We start from the raw sequence: 16,834 nt of genomic DNA, 5'->3' as shown, positions 1-16,834 counted from the left end.
GTTTTTATTAACCTCTCTTTAAAGTATGTATAGCTCACATTAATTTCAATGTTTAATATTAGAAGTGTTTGGGGTCTTGATTCAGAAGTTTGATGATGTTTTTATAACCAGAAATATGCTATGGGAACTTACCTCTTGTTTATATCAATTAGCCAGTGGTAAAACTTGTTTCCTTGCACATCAATTCACGTAAAGTCATAGTTTCTAAGAGCCTAGCCACCCCATTAAGTGAGGATTTACTATAATTCAATAAGTCCTCACGGAGAGCAGAGGCGGGTGGCCAGTGTCTCCCACTTCCACGGCGCGCAACGCGGGAGGACGTCTTGGTCCCGCACACAGCGGCCGCACGAACCAGGCCTGAAGAGTGCACTCCTGACTCGCAGTAACAAGGTCCCTTCCCAACAAGCGCAATGCAGGGAAGGGTATCTCTTGGTGAGGGTTGTCCCACATGAAGTCTTTAAAACCCAAGGACTGCCCGGCCGGGCGTGGCTCAGTGGCTGAGCTTCGACCTGGGATCCAGGCGATCGGGGTTCGATTCCTGGTCAGGGCACATGCCCAGGAATTGTGGGCTCGATCAATGACTCTCTCATTGATGTTTCTATCTCTCTCTCTCCCTCTCCTTTCCTCTCCCTGAAATCAATAAAGATATTTAAAAATAAATTAAAAAAAATAAAAAAAATAAAACCCAAGGACTTAGAATAGTTTAGATTTAGAGATGACATTTCTTGGATTCTTTCTCTAAGGGGAGCCCGTTGTGTCCTTGGCCGTGTCTTGGCCCTAACCGCTATTCCTTCATGAAAACTTGCCGCTATTATTTAGTCACTATTATTTTACCATTGTTACTCCATGCTCTGTGATCTCAAGAAAGGAAACTCACGTACCTAAATCCATCACCAACAAGGGATTTTATACCCAAGTGCTGCTAAGCTCGAAGAAAGGGAGAGAAAAAGGAGACAGACTTCTTAAAATCCTCCATATTTCTCTCCCCAGCTTTATCAGCTTTACTTTAAAATCACAACTCTTAATTATTTGGGATGAACCATTTCCTGAATGCTCAGGCCTCTAACATTAAAAAAAAGTTGACGTGATGAGGTAAGTGACTTGCTCGGGGATGTAGTGACTTAGAAGTAAGCTCAACAACGCGACTGCTTAGTCTCCACCCAGATAGTGCTTTAAGAGATTGTCTCGCCTGCTGGTGGCTCAGTGGGTTGTACCACTGTCCCCTACACCAAAAGGACGCGGGTTAGATTCCGGGTCAAGCACATACCTGGGTGCGGGTTCCATCCCTGGTCCGGGGTGTGTACTGGAGGCCACAAACAGATCTCTCTCTCCCTCTTTCTCTCTTTCTCTCTCTCTCTCTTTAAAAAGAAATCAATAAAAACATATCCTCAGGTGAGGATTTAAAAAAAAAGATTGTGTCATATTACATCACCAGGAAAACGTATCTTGTGATAGTGCCCCCTTAATAGGGAGTCTATCATTACTCAGACACCATCATTGAACTGAACTCACTGTAATAAATTCCAGTGAACCCTCAAATCACTCACACAGGGAAATACAATATATATGGAAATACAACCATCTTTTGCACGTGTGGTAGGACACAGAAGCATTTTGTTTCACCAGTATAACATGATGGTTTTATGGGGGAAGTGAAGAACAATTTATCCAGTGGGGAGGAATATAATTAGCTTGAATACAGAGTATTGGAATTGGGCCAGGACAATAGCCCAGTTACTGGGGGGAAGAAAAATAGTGTCCCCCAGTAAAAACTTGTATTCTCATGGTGGTTGTGTTGTTGTTTTTCTCTCTCTCCTCTCAAAGCAGAAAATACGTGATAAGAAACTAAGGGGATGTATCAGAAATAACATTTGCCAAGCATCCGCTGCATTCTCAGTCTTTACAACGCTGTGTCAGTCTGTACAGCCAGCTCCCTCCACACCCCTCAAAATGCCTCCCGACCCCCTCTGGGGCCTCTAAGTTATCCCAGTGACAGCATTTTCAGGAGAATAACCAGGGAAGAGGCCTGAGCAGATCGGAGATGGGCTTGGGCTGTTGAGCGGGAAATCACAGCATGTTGGTGACGGGGAAGAATAATCCCAGGTTCCATTCCTAGCCGGTTGTACACTTTTAGGAGTAGATCGAGAAGAAAATAAAGGAACTGAAGATCTATCTCACCAACATCAAAATTTGTCCCAGCAGGACCTCCTGGTAGCAGGTTAAGGTGTTCATTTGTATTGTCCTTAAGTAAAGTAACCTTTAGAGTAAGGGAGGTGGAAATTTAGTCTTTTGACAACAGAAGAAAAAAGGTGTTTGTAAAAAAATAATTTTTTCTTATCTCATTGCAAAAATTGCATATGCTCTTGGGGAATAATTTTTAAAATGTGGAAATGAATATTGAAAAATCAACTATAATGCCACCTACCAAGACAGTGACCATTAGTATTTTATTGTACTTTTGCAAGTTAAAATAGTTACCAATTACTCAATTACAACTCCTCTTTACAACTGACACTTAAATAAGCATGCTCTCTTATTATTAAGAATCTCTGGATACATCCATTTTAATAGCTACATGGTATCCCATCATGTAGATTTACTTTGGGTTAACAATTTACTATTTACTTACCAATTAATTCTATTGTTCTCATTTGGGTAGGTGTAGGGGGAGGGAACAGCTTTGTTTTTTCCTGTTGTTTGTTTTTGCTTTTATATTTGCCTTGATATATAATATTGTACTTATTTTCTTATTTTGTCATTAATATAATATTAAAATATTAGAATACATGCACACATATATTTTAAGAAGTAGAATAGCCCGGCTGGTGTGGCTCAGTGGTTGAGCATCGACCTAGGATCCAGGAGATCGAGGTTAGATTCCCTGTCAGGGCACATGCTCGATCCCCAACGGGGGGCCGTGCAGGAGGCAGCTGATCAATGACTCTCATCATTGATGCTTCTCTCTCTCTCCCTCTCCTTTCCTCTCCCTGAAATCAATAAAAATATATTAATAAAAAAAAAAAAGAAGTAGGATGACTAGGTCAAAGGGGCAGACAATTACTAAGGTTCTAAGTTGCTTTCTAAAACTGGATCCTGTTCAAACATCGTGTTCTTATTCTACTTCCCCTCACCAGCATAAAGCGCTACCATTTGTTTATTTGATAACCGGTAAGTTAAAATTGCATCTCATTATTGTAACTTATACTTATAAAGAACAATTTAAATCAACAGAATTATCCACATTTCCCATTGAAATGTATTAAAAGATCATTTTATCTGATTGTTAAAATATTTCCTGACTCTCGATCAGTGATAAATGCATGATAACTATCTCTAAGTTTACTTTGTTCTTAAATATTTTCTTTTACTTATTGCTACTTTTAAAATCAGAGTTGGAAATGTCCTTCCCTTGGTCCACAGAAATGGCAGACTTTTGGTTGCACATCCAAAATTTGAAACTGACTTAAAATTATTCCATTTTATACCTAAAAACTCTATTCTTATTCCCCAAAATTCAGTTTCTTAAGAACCACAGTGGCCTCTAGAACTAGCTGGAATTACTGCTTTTCATTTTAGAAGCTTATCTCAATTTATCTTTTTACATTTGTGACATTTCTTTTTTATTACCCTTTCTATTCTCTGAAGTACTGCATGCCATATGCTTGTTTTTCAAAACCCAAGTCTAATATTTTGGCAGGCCGCGATGAGGATTATACATTACCATCCAAGCACGTTGTATTTAAAAACAAACAAACAAAAATGAAAAGGAAAACAGGTATGAGGATTACTAGCTTGGAGGGAGACTCGCTTGCTAGAACAGCATCCACACACCGAGTTCAGCAGGGTGTGGGATTTTTGCCACTGACTTTTTTCCATTCACTTGTGAACAGTAGAAGCAAAAGGAGCTGGTTGGTGGTCTGTGCCCATCCAGTCAATGCTGGGAAACTGTCAGGATTACAATGCTCCTTTGTTGGTTGGCTTGGCAGCGATGCCAAGAGCTGAATGTGCCACAGAGACTGAACTAGTTATGACGACTGCTGGGTCCTCTCGAACCACCAGAAGCCCTCCCCACCTCATCACCCAGCCACCCTGGGATGACAGCAGGGATGTGGAGATGCTCAGATTCCTCCCACCAAGATTCTGCACCCAGTGGGCTAATGGAAAATTTTGACTTCCTGACAATCAGTCTAATTCAATAGCAGCATCAATCTCACTTGAAACTTGCAAAAAGAAAGCAGATAAGATAGAGAGAGTAAATCCTGGAAATGCTATGGTATATAATGAATTGCTAATCACTTTACTAAAATTGCATGGTGGTTGTTAAGGGTGAGAGTAAAGAATTAAAAAATAACATCAGAACAAAACAGGAAAAAAAAAAGCTCCCTTATGATGATGTTCATGGGGAAAATCTGATCTGAGCAATTCAGGTCACGATCATTTTTTATGTTTGTTTTCGTCACATCAGATATGCCAGAACTCCAATGTTCAGATTTAGATGCAGCCCCCAATAACAGAGAGAAGGAAACTGAAGATTACGAAGAAGGTAGAACAAAAGATTACTAAACAAAAAATGAATTGTTTTCTAACAGCTTTCTTCTACCCCAGACTCCTGGTTTTACTTAAGAAGCCCATTGCCTTTGAAAACACACAGGGTCTTTTCAATAGCAAAAGATCAAATGATGCTAATCAGGCCGTAGGGCCTAATCCTTTAAGGCGGCTGTCTCTTTACATCATGAACAGTCCAGCTATATAAGCTGGAACGATTTTTATCTCAGCTTGTCTTCCCTTCCTCCTCTCTCTCTGTCTCTCTCTGTCTCTCTGTCTCTCTCTGTCTCTCTCTGTTTCTCTTCCCCTACTCCACCCCCTTTAAATCTTAACTTTTGCCAATCGGTACAGAATATGCTTTCTTATCCCTCCTTTCTAACCCCGTCACGGAACAGTCTGTTGTGCCTTAGAAGGAAGACAAGAAAGTGGGGCAGTAAGTACAGCCGCCTCCCCCTCCCTGCCCCACGTCCCTCGCTTTGGGCTGGTCATCACAGGCTATGTTCTGGTGGAAAGGCCACATCCCCAGGGCACCGGGTGTGGCTCAGCTTCTCCCTGCTCCTAGTCAGCTATTGCTTTGGCCCAAAGGAATCAGTTCCATTTACCACAGATGAAAACACATTTACAGCTGCTATCAACAGCTTTTTCTGAGCCAACCTTTTCTTCAGGAATACAATAACCAGAGTTTGGATTCTGAATTTAGGCATGAATAGCCTAAAGAACAAATGATTGAGGTGGGCTGAAGGATATATGACAGTGGTCTTCAGATACTTGACCTAAAGCCTGTTAAAGTAGGATTGGACTTCTATAAAATTAAAGAACCATGAGAGCAGTGATTTCTAAAAGGGGGTGTGCTGGTCTTGGGGACTTCGGGGTACAACCCCTTTCTCTGCTGAGATGTTCATGTGGCTATAGTAGAGCGTCACTGGTATCCATGGGAGAGTGACCTAATTCTTGCGCATGTAAGAATGAAAAAAAAAATTGAGAGATTTATCAAATTGGACTATACATTCCACAAGATCAACTGAGAATATATAATTTCCTCATCTTTTTATTCCGAAGGACTAACAGGGCCTGACATGTGGCAGATGCTCAAAAATCCTTCTTGAAGTATTGTTTTCTTGGTGAATTAAAAAACACACACAACACTTCAGGGAAGCAAATTTCATTTTAATGGAAGTAGAATAATCTAATAAGAAGCACTGTCCAAGGTGGGCTGCCATGAGAGACAGTGAGCTCTCCATCCTTGGAGGAGTTCAAGCATAAGCTGGGGATCCTGCTGTATACGATGGAAACTTGACCAGATCTATAAGCTAACAGAGTGGCAGCCCATTTGGCTTCAGGCCCAAGGAAAAATTCCAACACTTTCCACTTCATGACCATGAAGGGATTCACTACTTAAAGGGTATAAAAAGATGCATCCTGTAATATCACTTTAAATCTTGCTTTCTGGAAGTTGTGTGTTAAATTTGAACCACAGTTTATTAAATCTCAAGTTTTCACTTTCTCTGTATAATACTTTGATTTTTTTATGGAGAATAACATCTGTATCTTCGAAAGTCTCCAACAACGTGGTCTTCTTCTCTATATTAATGCTGATACGTCTAGGCCTCTGGGCTTCTAGGTCCTGAAAACCCAATTTGTTCTACTTGCAGAACCAAAGGCTCTGCCTACCTGTTTGTCACATTAATTTGGGGTCCAAATTTTCAAATTAGTTTAATGCCGTCTCATAAGAGAATGCCAGCATTTCTGGAAACATCGGCAGTCTTTCAGGATTTTCTCTTCCCCCTCCCCCCTCGCTGCACCCTCCCTCTTCTTTTAATGCTGAAGGAAGTTTCTCATCCAAGGGAACGTGGTACTCGATAACCGCTTCTTTGATAGCCATGCGTCCCGCGTTCATTTATACTGAACATCTGTGGCCCATTAAAGGCCAGTAATAAGGTGGTGAGCCTCACGCCCAACCCCCGGGCTTCTGTGGGGATCTTTTGGCAAAGAGCGCCCCCTGTCTTCGGGAAGCCAGCGTGGCGTCCCTGTGGGCCAGAGTGAGCCAGAGGAGGAAGGAGTTAATTGCCTGTCACTAGCATTTTGTTCTTTGCACGGCAATTACCTTCTCACGAATAAGGGCAAAGCACCTGAGACTGTACATCATGCCTGTTTTAGTGGAAGTGCACAGAGATGGGCGACTCTGGGCTCTGAAAATGAAAGCCAAGTTTTCTATGCCAATATATATATATTTTTCACTATCTATGAACTCAGTTTTAAAAGAGAGTAATGTTAAATTCTTAATCTTCTTCTTAGTCTGGACCATTCTTAAAATGTTTGCATCTTCTGCTGAATACAACATGTCTCCAAACTTTATTCAGGTTAAGAATTGTTCCCTAGCATTTCCGGGACCTTAGATGGCTTCTAGGCTCCTCCTGTTCCAGGTGAGGAACCTGGGTCCAGAGTGGTGCCGTGACGTCATAGGCCTCCCCTGCTGACTCCACACACTGATCACTACCCTCGGGCCCTCTCCTTTGGACTACTCTCCCCTGGCGTCTGCAGCATAGAGGGTCCTGGGAGATGGGGACTGTGTGGAAACTCATCGTGATATCTATTTTAGGCTGTATCTAATAGAGCTGCTATCTTTATACAGTGGAACCTCGGTTTTTCAATGTAACCGGTTCTGGAAGCCCGTTCGGGTTCTGAAATGTTCGAAAACTGAGGGATCCACAGCCGACAGCTAGGCCTCAGGGTCTTGCACTCAAGAAGCCGTGTGGCATGTTCGACCTCCAAGATGTGTTCGAGAACCGAAGCATTTCCTTCCAGGTTTACGGCATTCGTAAACCAAAATGTTCGCCAACAGAGACTTTTGAAAACCGAGGTACCACTGTATTTTTATTATGTTCTGCTTGTGCTGATAAAATGCAAATCTTTCTATTCATAACACACACAAATGCAGATGTTGACTCTAAACAGAGTTATATACTTCACTACAGATGTCTCTAAAATCACTCATGTAAAATTTTTAAAAAATATTTTATATTATTCTTTCCTTATAGGGAGTGATTTAAAATATATACCTGTATGTATTATTTAATAAGCATACTGTTCTTCCTAAATGGCATGCTTGACTTTTAACAGCGACTTTTGGAGATAATGTATTCTGAGTGCCAATGGAGAAAATGTTACCTTATATATTATTTACTATAAAGGAATGTTTCTGTTGCAGGAGAAAGCCAATGGGCTAAGAATGAGAACTTTGGATTCAAGTACAGTGTCTGCCACTTAGTAAATCTCTGACTTAACCCGTCACCAAACTCTCTTGGTGGAGGGGTGTGTGTGTGTGTGTGTGTGTGTGTGTGTGTGTGTGTGAGAGAGAGAGAGAGAGAGAGAGAGAGAGAGGGAGAGAGGGAGGGAGGGAGGGAGGGAGAGAGGGGTTAGGGGTGGGAGTAGGGAAGGGAGTAGTAAGAAAATCTAAATTGCCTTTCTCATGGGACTGTTGCTAGCATCAAATCTCATAACATACTTGTAAGTTCTTTGAAACTTATAACCAAATTTAATTTTACAATGGCCAGAGCATTTGCTCGCTGCCATGTAGCATGCTAAACAGACACAGTGTGTTTAAAGGTTAAAAGCTGGCTCTTTGACCTGCCAACTTGGATGGAATTCCAGCTTCACCACTTACAAGCAGTGTGCCGTTCTGGAGAGCTCTTGAGCCTGTCTGAGCTTGGCATCCTGAGGGGATACCAATTTAGTGCACATCTTATTGGGCTGTGTTAAGATTAAGGACAGTAATGAATGCAAGGCACCCGGTGGGATGTCCAGCCCCCAGCACATAAACGTCAGTTTCTCTTAGTGTCACGAGGGTCCTGCTGCTCTTACGGGTCTGTACCTGGGAGAGTTGGGCTTCTTAGCCCTTAAAGTAGTTTACTTAGGTTACCTCCGTACAAACCTCTAGCCGAGACATCGCTTCAAAGGACACAGAGGGAATTCAAGTGTCATAAAACAGAATCTTCGACAGTAAGGATTCGTGAGTTTGAGGGTAAACCCAAGAATATCTGGTTTTTATTCTGCCCTCCTTACTGTCGTCTTCAGAACTAGAACGATGTCTCTAACCAGATAAGAACTGACTGCTTAGCTCGTGTCCCCAATAATCTCAAACCCTTTATAAATTTTATAGGCTTATACATCAGTCATATATAAGGTTTTTCCCTTTATTTATAAATAACTTGTACTTTGATTCCTCTATTTTTACTCCATTCTCTCTTTTAGATTATGACCTTCACAAAGGCTAAACCTTTTGGTTTTTTCTCACTGTGCCCAATATTCAAGTGGATGACCGGAAGATCATTAATGCCTTGGATTCACGTCTTGCCTCTATTACCTACTCGTTGGGTATCCTTGGGGAAGTTGCTTCAATTCTCTGAACCTCAGTTTCCATGCTCAGAAAATGAAGGCAGCCTTGCAGAGTTCCCAGGGGTCTTGGAAGTGATACCTGGCAAGCCCTTAACACATAACAGGTATTCGATAAAAGGTCACTATCAGTATTTCTCTCCTTTAAGTTGTCTTGTGATTATTACCACCATGATGGCCTTCATCTCTATGCCCAGCCCAAGGTATTGACCCAGATTCCCAAGAACCGAAGAAAACACCGGCAAGAAGAAAGATAGAAAAATCCAGGGAAGCATGGTGAGAGCAGCAAGCTTTTTCCAAGCTCCATCAGCAATCACAGAACAACCTTTGTGTTCCCTGGTCCAGAAGCGAAGCTAAACAGGCTTCAAGCTGATGAAAGGGAACACTGGTGAGATGCTGCCACTTAGTGGTAGCCTCCCAGCACTGCAGGCGGGGAAATAATTGCTGAAGGAGCCTCTGGTCTTGGTTGCGCAGGTGGGAGCACACGGCGTGTACCCACACCCTTCTTCCTTCCCGTCCCAAGCAGACTGTGGACAGCACACTTGCATCTGTTCAGCACTGCTTTACTAGCTTGCTTATTGCTTCTACATGAAGAGTTAGAGCCTCTCTGTGCTGATAACTTAGCTCATTAGCAACGAGACAGCAATTAGCTAAAATATTAATTAATCACAAAGTATCAAAGGGTGATGAGATCCTTCTTGATATTTGCAAGTTAAACTTGGGCTTTAATCTCCATTCAGAATCCTTGCCCCACCGGAAAAGAAGGTAGACAATGCTCACTTTTAACTATGAAAGTTAAGGAAGAATGTTTTATGATGGTGCATCCTGCAGTTACTTGCTGACAATTATCTTTTAAACACAATGATGTTAAGTGAGAGGTCCTACAGAACTCTACAGACATTCAGTCCTGAATCCCCAGGGAAAGATAAAATGAGCAGATTCGATTATTCTTATATTATTCATTCACTCATTTATAGTAGAATCTACGAAAGCTGCCAACAGGGGAAAAATCCAATAGTCAACTATAAAGCAGCATATCCTTCAATTGTGAGGAAATCTCCTCATAAAGGTTAGAATTTTTGAATTAGAAAATTCAAAAAATGGCCCCGCTGCTTTTTAAATAGATGACACTATACTTACTGAACTCACATTTTTGTGATACTTGTGTTTCAACCTTGATTGCCGTGTTAGGTTTTATTATAGAATGATCTGGCTCTATTAACAAGTTAGGCTGTAAAACACCTTCTACAATGTGTCATTTATTGGGAGAGAGAGGGCCTGGGAGAGAATTGGAAACAGCTGGAGGCAAATACGGGCCCATGGCTGCTCCTGTTTTAAAAGCAGTTTAAAAGCTCAGATGGAGAGGGAGAGAAAAAAGCAGAAAGTTAGAGCAGAACAGATGTTGCTGCTGCTGTGGCTCTGGTGGTAGATGGGCCTGGGCTCAGACAGGAAGGACCGTCCTGGCAGCTTGACACCTGTCCTCCTCAACTCCCTGCTGCCCCAGCCGCACCTGGGCGTGGGAGAGGAGAAGAGCAGGCATGTCCCAGTCCTGAATATCTTTGCTTTACAGAAATCCCATGGCTCTTGGACCAATAGTATCTCTTCAGTAGGGTTGGGAAACATCTTCCAAACAGACTGGTTTTGTTCATTAAATTAAAATTCTTGAGCTTCTGATTTGTGCCACCCTTCAAACATCCTGATACCTCACACCTCTTCCTTTGGGCAAGGTGATTCTGTCCCTGAAATGGGTCTTCTCTCTACATCACCACATTCAGGGAAATGTCATGCAAGGTTCTTGATTCTGAGGACGGAAGATGGATCAGATAGTGTCTACCCCCAAGAATCTTTCTGTCTAGTATCACCATCATGATAAAACTGCCCGAGAAATATTCCATGAGCTCAGAAATGTACTTCCAAAGAGTCAGAGAATGCTTCAGTAGCTTCATGTTTGGCTATTTGGTTCTTTCACCTTCTAAGGTCAAGTCCACTGTGAAAAGATAGGAGCAGCCATCAGGAAAGAAACTGGACCTAACTCAAGTGCCATTTCATTTAGGATGAGCCAAAGACACACAAAGAGCTGAAGTATCCCTAAAGAATACTTTATATAGTATTTTATAATATATATAACCTATATAAAGTGAGATGCACTTTATATAGAAATGGTTTCTGCTCAATTATTCCCTTCCAAGCTGTAAAATATGAGTCCTTGGCAATAGAGCCATTTCAGACTCACTCAGTATTTACATGGCAGTGCCTTTCTGACATGGCGTCTCTAAAAATTGATGTTCTGCCTGGCCAGGCATGGCTCAGCAGTTGAGCATCGACCTAGGATCCAGGAGATAGAGGTTCGATTCCCCGTCAGGGCACATGCCCGGGTTGTGGGCTAGGCAGCCGATCAATGACTCTCTCATCATTGATGTTTCTGTCTCTCTCTCTCCCCCTCCTTTCCTCTCTCTGAAATCAATAAAGATATGTTTAAAAAATAAATAAATAAAATAAAATAAAATAAAAATTGATGTTCTGAGGCTCAATGTCCAATGTGGGGGGAGGTTCCCCGCACCACCAACAAACAATTCTCAGGTACCAGCAGGGTGTCCAAGAATTCTATTCAATCCTGACTCTATCTAGCCAGAGGTAGTACAGGATTCCACAGGTTAAGGGTTCAGTTCTACAAGACTTCCCCACCACCCCATCCCACCACCCACTTCAGATGCCAGTTGCAAGTCTGGGTTGTTACTTGTACTTTTGACCAACCGGCTACAATGAGAGGTTCCCAAGACCCCCTTCTTCTTAGATTTTATTAATTTGCTAGAGTGGCTCGCAGAACTCAGGGAAACATTTCATTTACTAGAACACTGGTTTATTATAAAAGGAACAGCCAGATGGAAGAGATGCATAGGGCAAGGCATGGGGAAAGGGCGTGGAGCTTCCATGCCTTCTCCAGGACTGCCACCTTGCCCACACCTGCAGGTGTTCACCTCTCTGGGTTCCGAGATTAAATCATGGGCCACTGGGGAGTGATTCAACACCCAGGCCTTCTCCTCTCCACAGAGATCAGGGAAGGCAGAGGACTGAAAGGTCCACACTAACCACATGGTTGGCTCAATTGACACCAGCCCCCAACCTTTAACCTAGTTACATAAATGATCAAAACCTTCCTCAAATACCCCTCATCTTTCCAAAATCTCCATCAGAGCCAAGCTCAGGAGCTTTTTCTATCATTTTCATAAAAGAGGGGTTACCACGTGAAAATTGTTTGTTTCCTTTACTACCTCGCTCATTTTAATATAAACATAACATCAATTTTCTGCTGATTACAATTTATCAACAATGGAAGGAATTTAATTGTAAGAACTTTATTTTTGGACAAATAGACTGAGCTTCTTAAGCTCAGCACTAGTGACCCTTTGCACAAGATAATTCTTTGTCGTGGGAGGTTGTCATGTGCTTTGTAGGACTTCCAGTAGCAGCCCTGGCCCCTGATCACTAGCTGCACACACACACACACACACCACATCCACTTTGTGACAATCAGAAATGTTCTCAAACATTGCTAAATGTTCCCTTGGAGGAAAATCACCCTGAGCTCGAGAACCGCTGATACAGACCAACTATTAACCTTTTTATCTGCGAGTATATAGCAGGCAGAAGCGCTGTTTCTTCCTGAGATGTCTTAAAGGGGTGGGGAGAAAGAACTTGGATTTTAGTCAGACTTGGGCGTCACTGGTTAGTTAGTTCCTTGAGCATACAGGTGAATGTTTTCTGGGCAAATTTTCTCAGATCAACCCATTGCTATCTATTCCCTCGCCCAACTTCTTACATATAACAGTTTACAAAATCTCTTTCATACACAGAATCTCAATTTCACAATGATAAGAAGTGGATACTAATAATCAGTTGGCTGGGAAGCAACAGGGTGTCACAGAAAGAAAGACTTGGATGAACACAGGCCAGAGCTTCAATGCTGGCCCCACTGTTCACTGGCTATGAAAACCTAGGCCAGTTCTTCAGCTTCTGGACAACTCAGTTTTCTCATCTGAAATGTGGGATTATTAATATTTTAGAGGGATGTTGGGAGACTTAAAATGAGGTGTGATATGTAGCACTGTATCTCACCAGCAGAGGCTCACTCAGTTATAGTTTTTTTGCTTGTTTATCACTCCAAGACCAAAGCTTTGTAAACTATACACCAGAGCTGCATATTGAAGCAGCTTTCTCAGTAGTGGGAGGTTTTGCCCTTTTTCTGGTCAGAGACCTCTTTAGGATCTAATAAACAGAAAAATCCTCAGAACTAACACAATTTGTAGACAGTTTTAGAATATTCACAGACACCACTGAAGTGTATAGTGAGCCCAAGTAAAGAATTGCTATGAGAGTCTCCTTATTTCATCTTTTCCTCCAACGGACTCAAGTAAGTGGTGCACAATTGTTTTACTTGCCCATTGCTTTAAACTGGCACTCCCTTCTGTGGAAAGAAATTGATTACTATTTCTCCTGATGCTAGTGGTTGGCCAACAGGTCCTTGAAATAGGTCATTGGTTTGGTAGAGTGCAAAAAAAGGTGAAGAAGGGTAATTGGTAAAAATGGATCAAGGTCATTCAATATGGTTAGTCACTGTATTAGTTTCCCACGGCCGCTGTAACACATTACTACTAACTTAGTAGCTTAAAACAGCACATATTCTTCATCTTACAGGTCTGGAGGTCAGATGTCCAACATGGGTCTTGGGCTGAACTCACGGTGTTGCCAGGCTGCATTTCTTTCTGGAGGACTGAGGGGGAAATCTAATTTTCTTGCCTTGCCTACCTTTCAGAGACTGTCTACATGCCTAGGCTCATGACGCCCTTCCACCTTCAAAGCCAGCAATGGCCAGTTGAATCTTTCTCACATGGTATCACTCTGACACTTATTCTTCTGTCTCCCTCTTCTACCTTCAAAGACCTTTGTGATTACATTTGCTAATCAGTTGAATTTAAGATAGGATTATCTTGGATTACCCCATCTTAAATTCAACTGATTAGCAAATTTAATTCCTTCTGCTACCATTCCCCTTTGCCATGTAATGTAACATATTCCTAGGCTCTGCAGCTTAGCACATGGGAGGCCATTATTTTATGTACTATAGCCACCTTCTTCTGGGTATTTTTGATGACAAGGTAGAAATAAGCCCTGTTACAAGCTCTGATGAACATTTACAGTTTAGAAAAGCTACAAGTTGGCAGAATTTTAAAAATTGTCATTATAACCATGTACCTTTGGCTAATAATATCCCTGTAAAAAACAACAACCCATTATCATCTTTAAAATAGGGCTTCTCAAAAGCTACATATACCCAATTCATAATTTCTCAGCAACATAATGTTTTCCAACTCCTGATAATTTAGACAACTGGAGATATTTTTTATAGTTCATTACACAAAGTTAAGATAACTCACATGTATTTTGTAAAGAAAGTTGCAAACAACAAGTAGAGATACCCATGAAGACTAAATCAAGCCTGTACGATTGAGGAAGAGTGCAAAGGAAATCAAGGCACCGTGGGCAAAAAAGGTGACGAGGTCACTTAGAAGGACACCCAACAGGTTGCAGTGCGCATTAACCATCTGGCTTGCAGCCCCGATGCTTCATGGCATCCATCTCTAGAATATTGCTCATTATAGTCTTCTGCAAGTCAAATATCCTCATATTTCTTATTCTACTGATTCTTTTGTTTGTTTTCCTCCAGGGGACCTGACTACTTGTCTCTGATTCTTTATTTAGCACCACCTACCACCATAAAAATAGCTTCTGTCTATCGTCCTAACAGTTTTTAATACATGCCCCACTGTCCTTGGCATTCATTTGGTGCTTAGTCATATTTAATCCTGTTGTTGTCCCAGTCTCCAAAACAATTATTTTATGCTTTCTTCTCTCTCCTCAACCCTCCAATGCCTCCTGTTCCAATCACAAATATTCTGGTCTCCCCTCCTAGAAGCATGGGAAGATGGTACTCCACAGCCCCCTTTTGAAGTTAGATGTGGAGATACTACTTATTTTGGCCAGTGATATAGAGAAAGGTCATCTATCACTTCCAGGGATAGGTTTTAGGCGGCAAGGTGCCACTTTTCTTTTTTTCAGTCTCAGCAATAGAGGAGCACAAAGAGTCCCCTTGTCCCCTGGATGAGGTTAGGGAAGCATCCCCAGCTGACCAGCAACGGACATTTAACCTTCGATGTGTTAAACCACCGAGATACAGAGGTTGCTTGTTACTATAACATAACCTAGTCTAGACTTGTCTTCCTATTTCAGTGAGAAAATAGAAGCAAACAGAAGAGAAATCTACAGTCTCCCAAGACCATATCTGCCGTTAGTCACCACATACTCTTCCCTCTGTATTAGGACTGAATTCTCCACATCCCTAAGGCCACTCTTTCGTCTTGTACAGGAGATTGCATTATCTACTCAAAGCCACCACTCCAGCATTTTTCTCTTCTGTCTCGTAATCGTCAATTCTTCCCTCTCCACTGGGTCACTCTATCAGTAAATAAATATACAATACTATTTTCTGTCTTAAAAAAACACACCCATCTCTCCTCTAGTAGCCCCATCCATTTTAAATGAGTTGCAACACTTATTCCCACTCTCTCTGGAACCATTTGAGTTGGGGTTCTGCTTGCCCCACTACAACTGAATCTTCTCTGGTCAAGGTCACCAATGACACTGAATTTGCCAAGTCTGGCGTTAAGTCTCAATCTTTATCTGATAAGACTTGGCCTGCCACCTTCCTTCTGGAAATATTTCCCTCGTTTGACTTCCAGGACACAGCTCTCTCTCAGTTCTCTTCCCACCTCCCTGGCTGCTTATTCTTGGTCTCCCGAACTCATTGAAATGTTGGGTTGCCCCAGGGCTTAGGCCTTAGATAGCGTTTCTTCTTCACCCATGATTTCTCATCAGGTGGTCTCATCCGGGTTCATGGTTTTACATAGCAGCTTATATGTTGATGAAACAAGATTTTTACTTTTCTCTTGACCTGTGGGTTATATCTTTATTAGGATCTCTAATAGGTATCTCAACATGTCCTAAACTCCCGGTTCCTACCCTTCCCCACAACCTAGTCTTCTTGCACTTTTCTCCAGCTCAGTAAATAGCAACTCCATCCTTTCAGTTGGTTAGGCCAAAATTGGTGGAGTCACCCTTGATCCCTCTCTTTCTCTCATACCCTATGTCCCATCTGTCACAAGTCCCGTCAGTCCTACCTTCAGATTGTACCCAAAATTCAACATCTTAGCACCTCCACTGTTATCACCCTGGACCAAACCAAAATCATCTCTCCAAAGTATTATTTCAATAGTCTCCTAATTGGTCTCCCTGCTCCCTGCCTGCCCCATACAGCTATTCTCAACATTACGCCTCTCCCTGAGTCCCTCAGTATGCTTGTCCACTAAATGCCTGGCTCACTGGCTGCGCATCTACCTCCGATCCAGCACTTTGCAGTTCCATTCCCGGTCAGGGCACATGCCCAGGTTTCCCTGGATCCCCAGTGGGAGGCGTCCGGGAGGCAGCCGATCAATGACTCTCATCATTGCTGTTTCCATCTCTCTCTCCCTCTCCCTTCCTCTCTCTGAAATCAATAAAGACATATTAAAAAAAAAAAAAAGTTACCAATGATTGCTGATGGAATGAAGGCAGATGGTTGAGACCGACCTTTAATCAACTTTTGGGGATTAGATTTGTCAGCTCTTGGGGTGTTAAGGGAGGTTGTGATTTCATCCTGGGAGTGTTTCCACTCTCTAGCCCATTTAGGTCCATCTCCAAGGTCCTTGGCTGTGACTAACCCCAAAGTCCTACCGGTGTCTTTGTCATTACCAATTAATTTCTGCCCTTCGGGGCACTTTCCTTGCACCTCGGGTCAGATGTG

This window comes from Miniopterus schreibersii, assembly GCF_964146895.1.
Source record: "Miniopterus schreibersii genome assembly, chromosome: 6".
In the NCBI taxonomy this organism is placed as follows: Eukaryota; Metazoa; Chordata; class Mammalia; order Chiroptera; family Miniopteridae; genus Miniopterus; species Miniopterus schreibersii.
Note: the sequence above shows the minus strand (reverse complement) of the source record.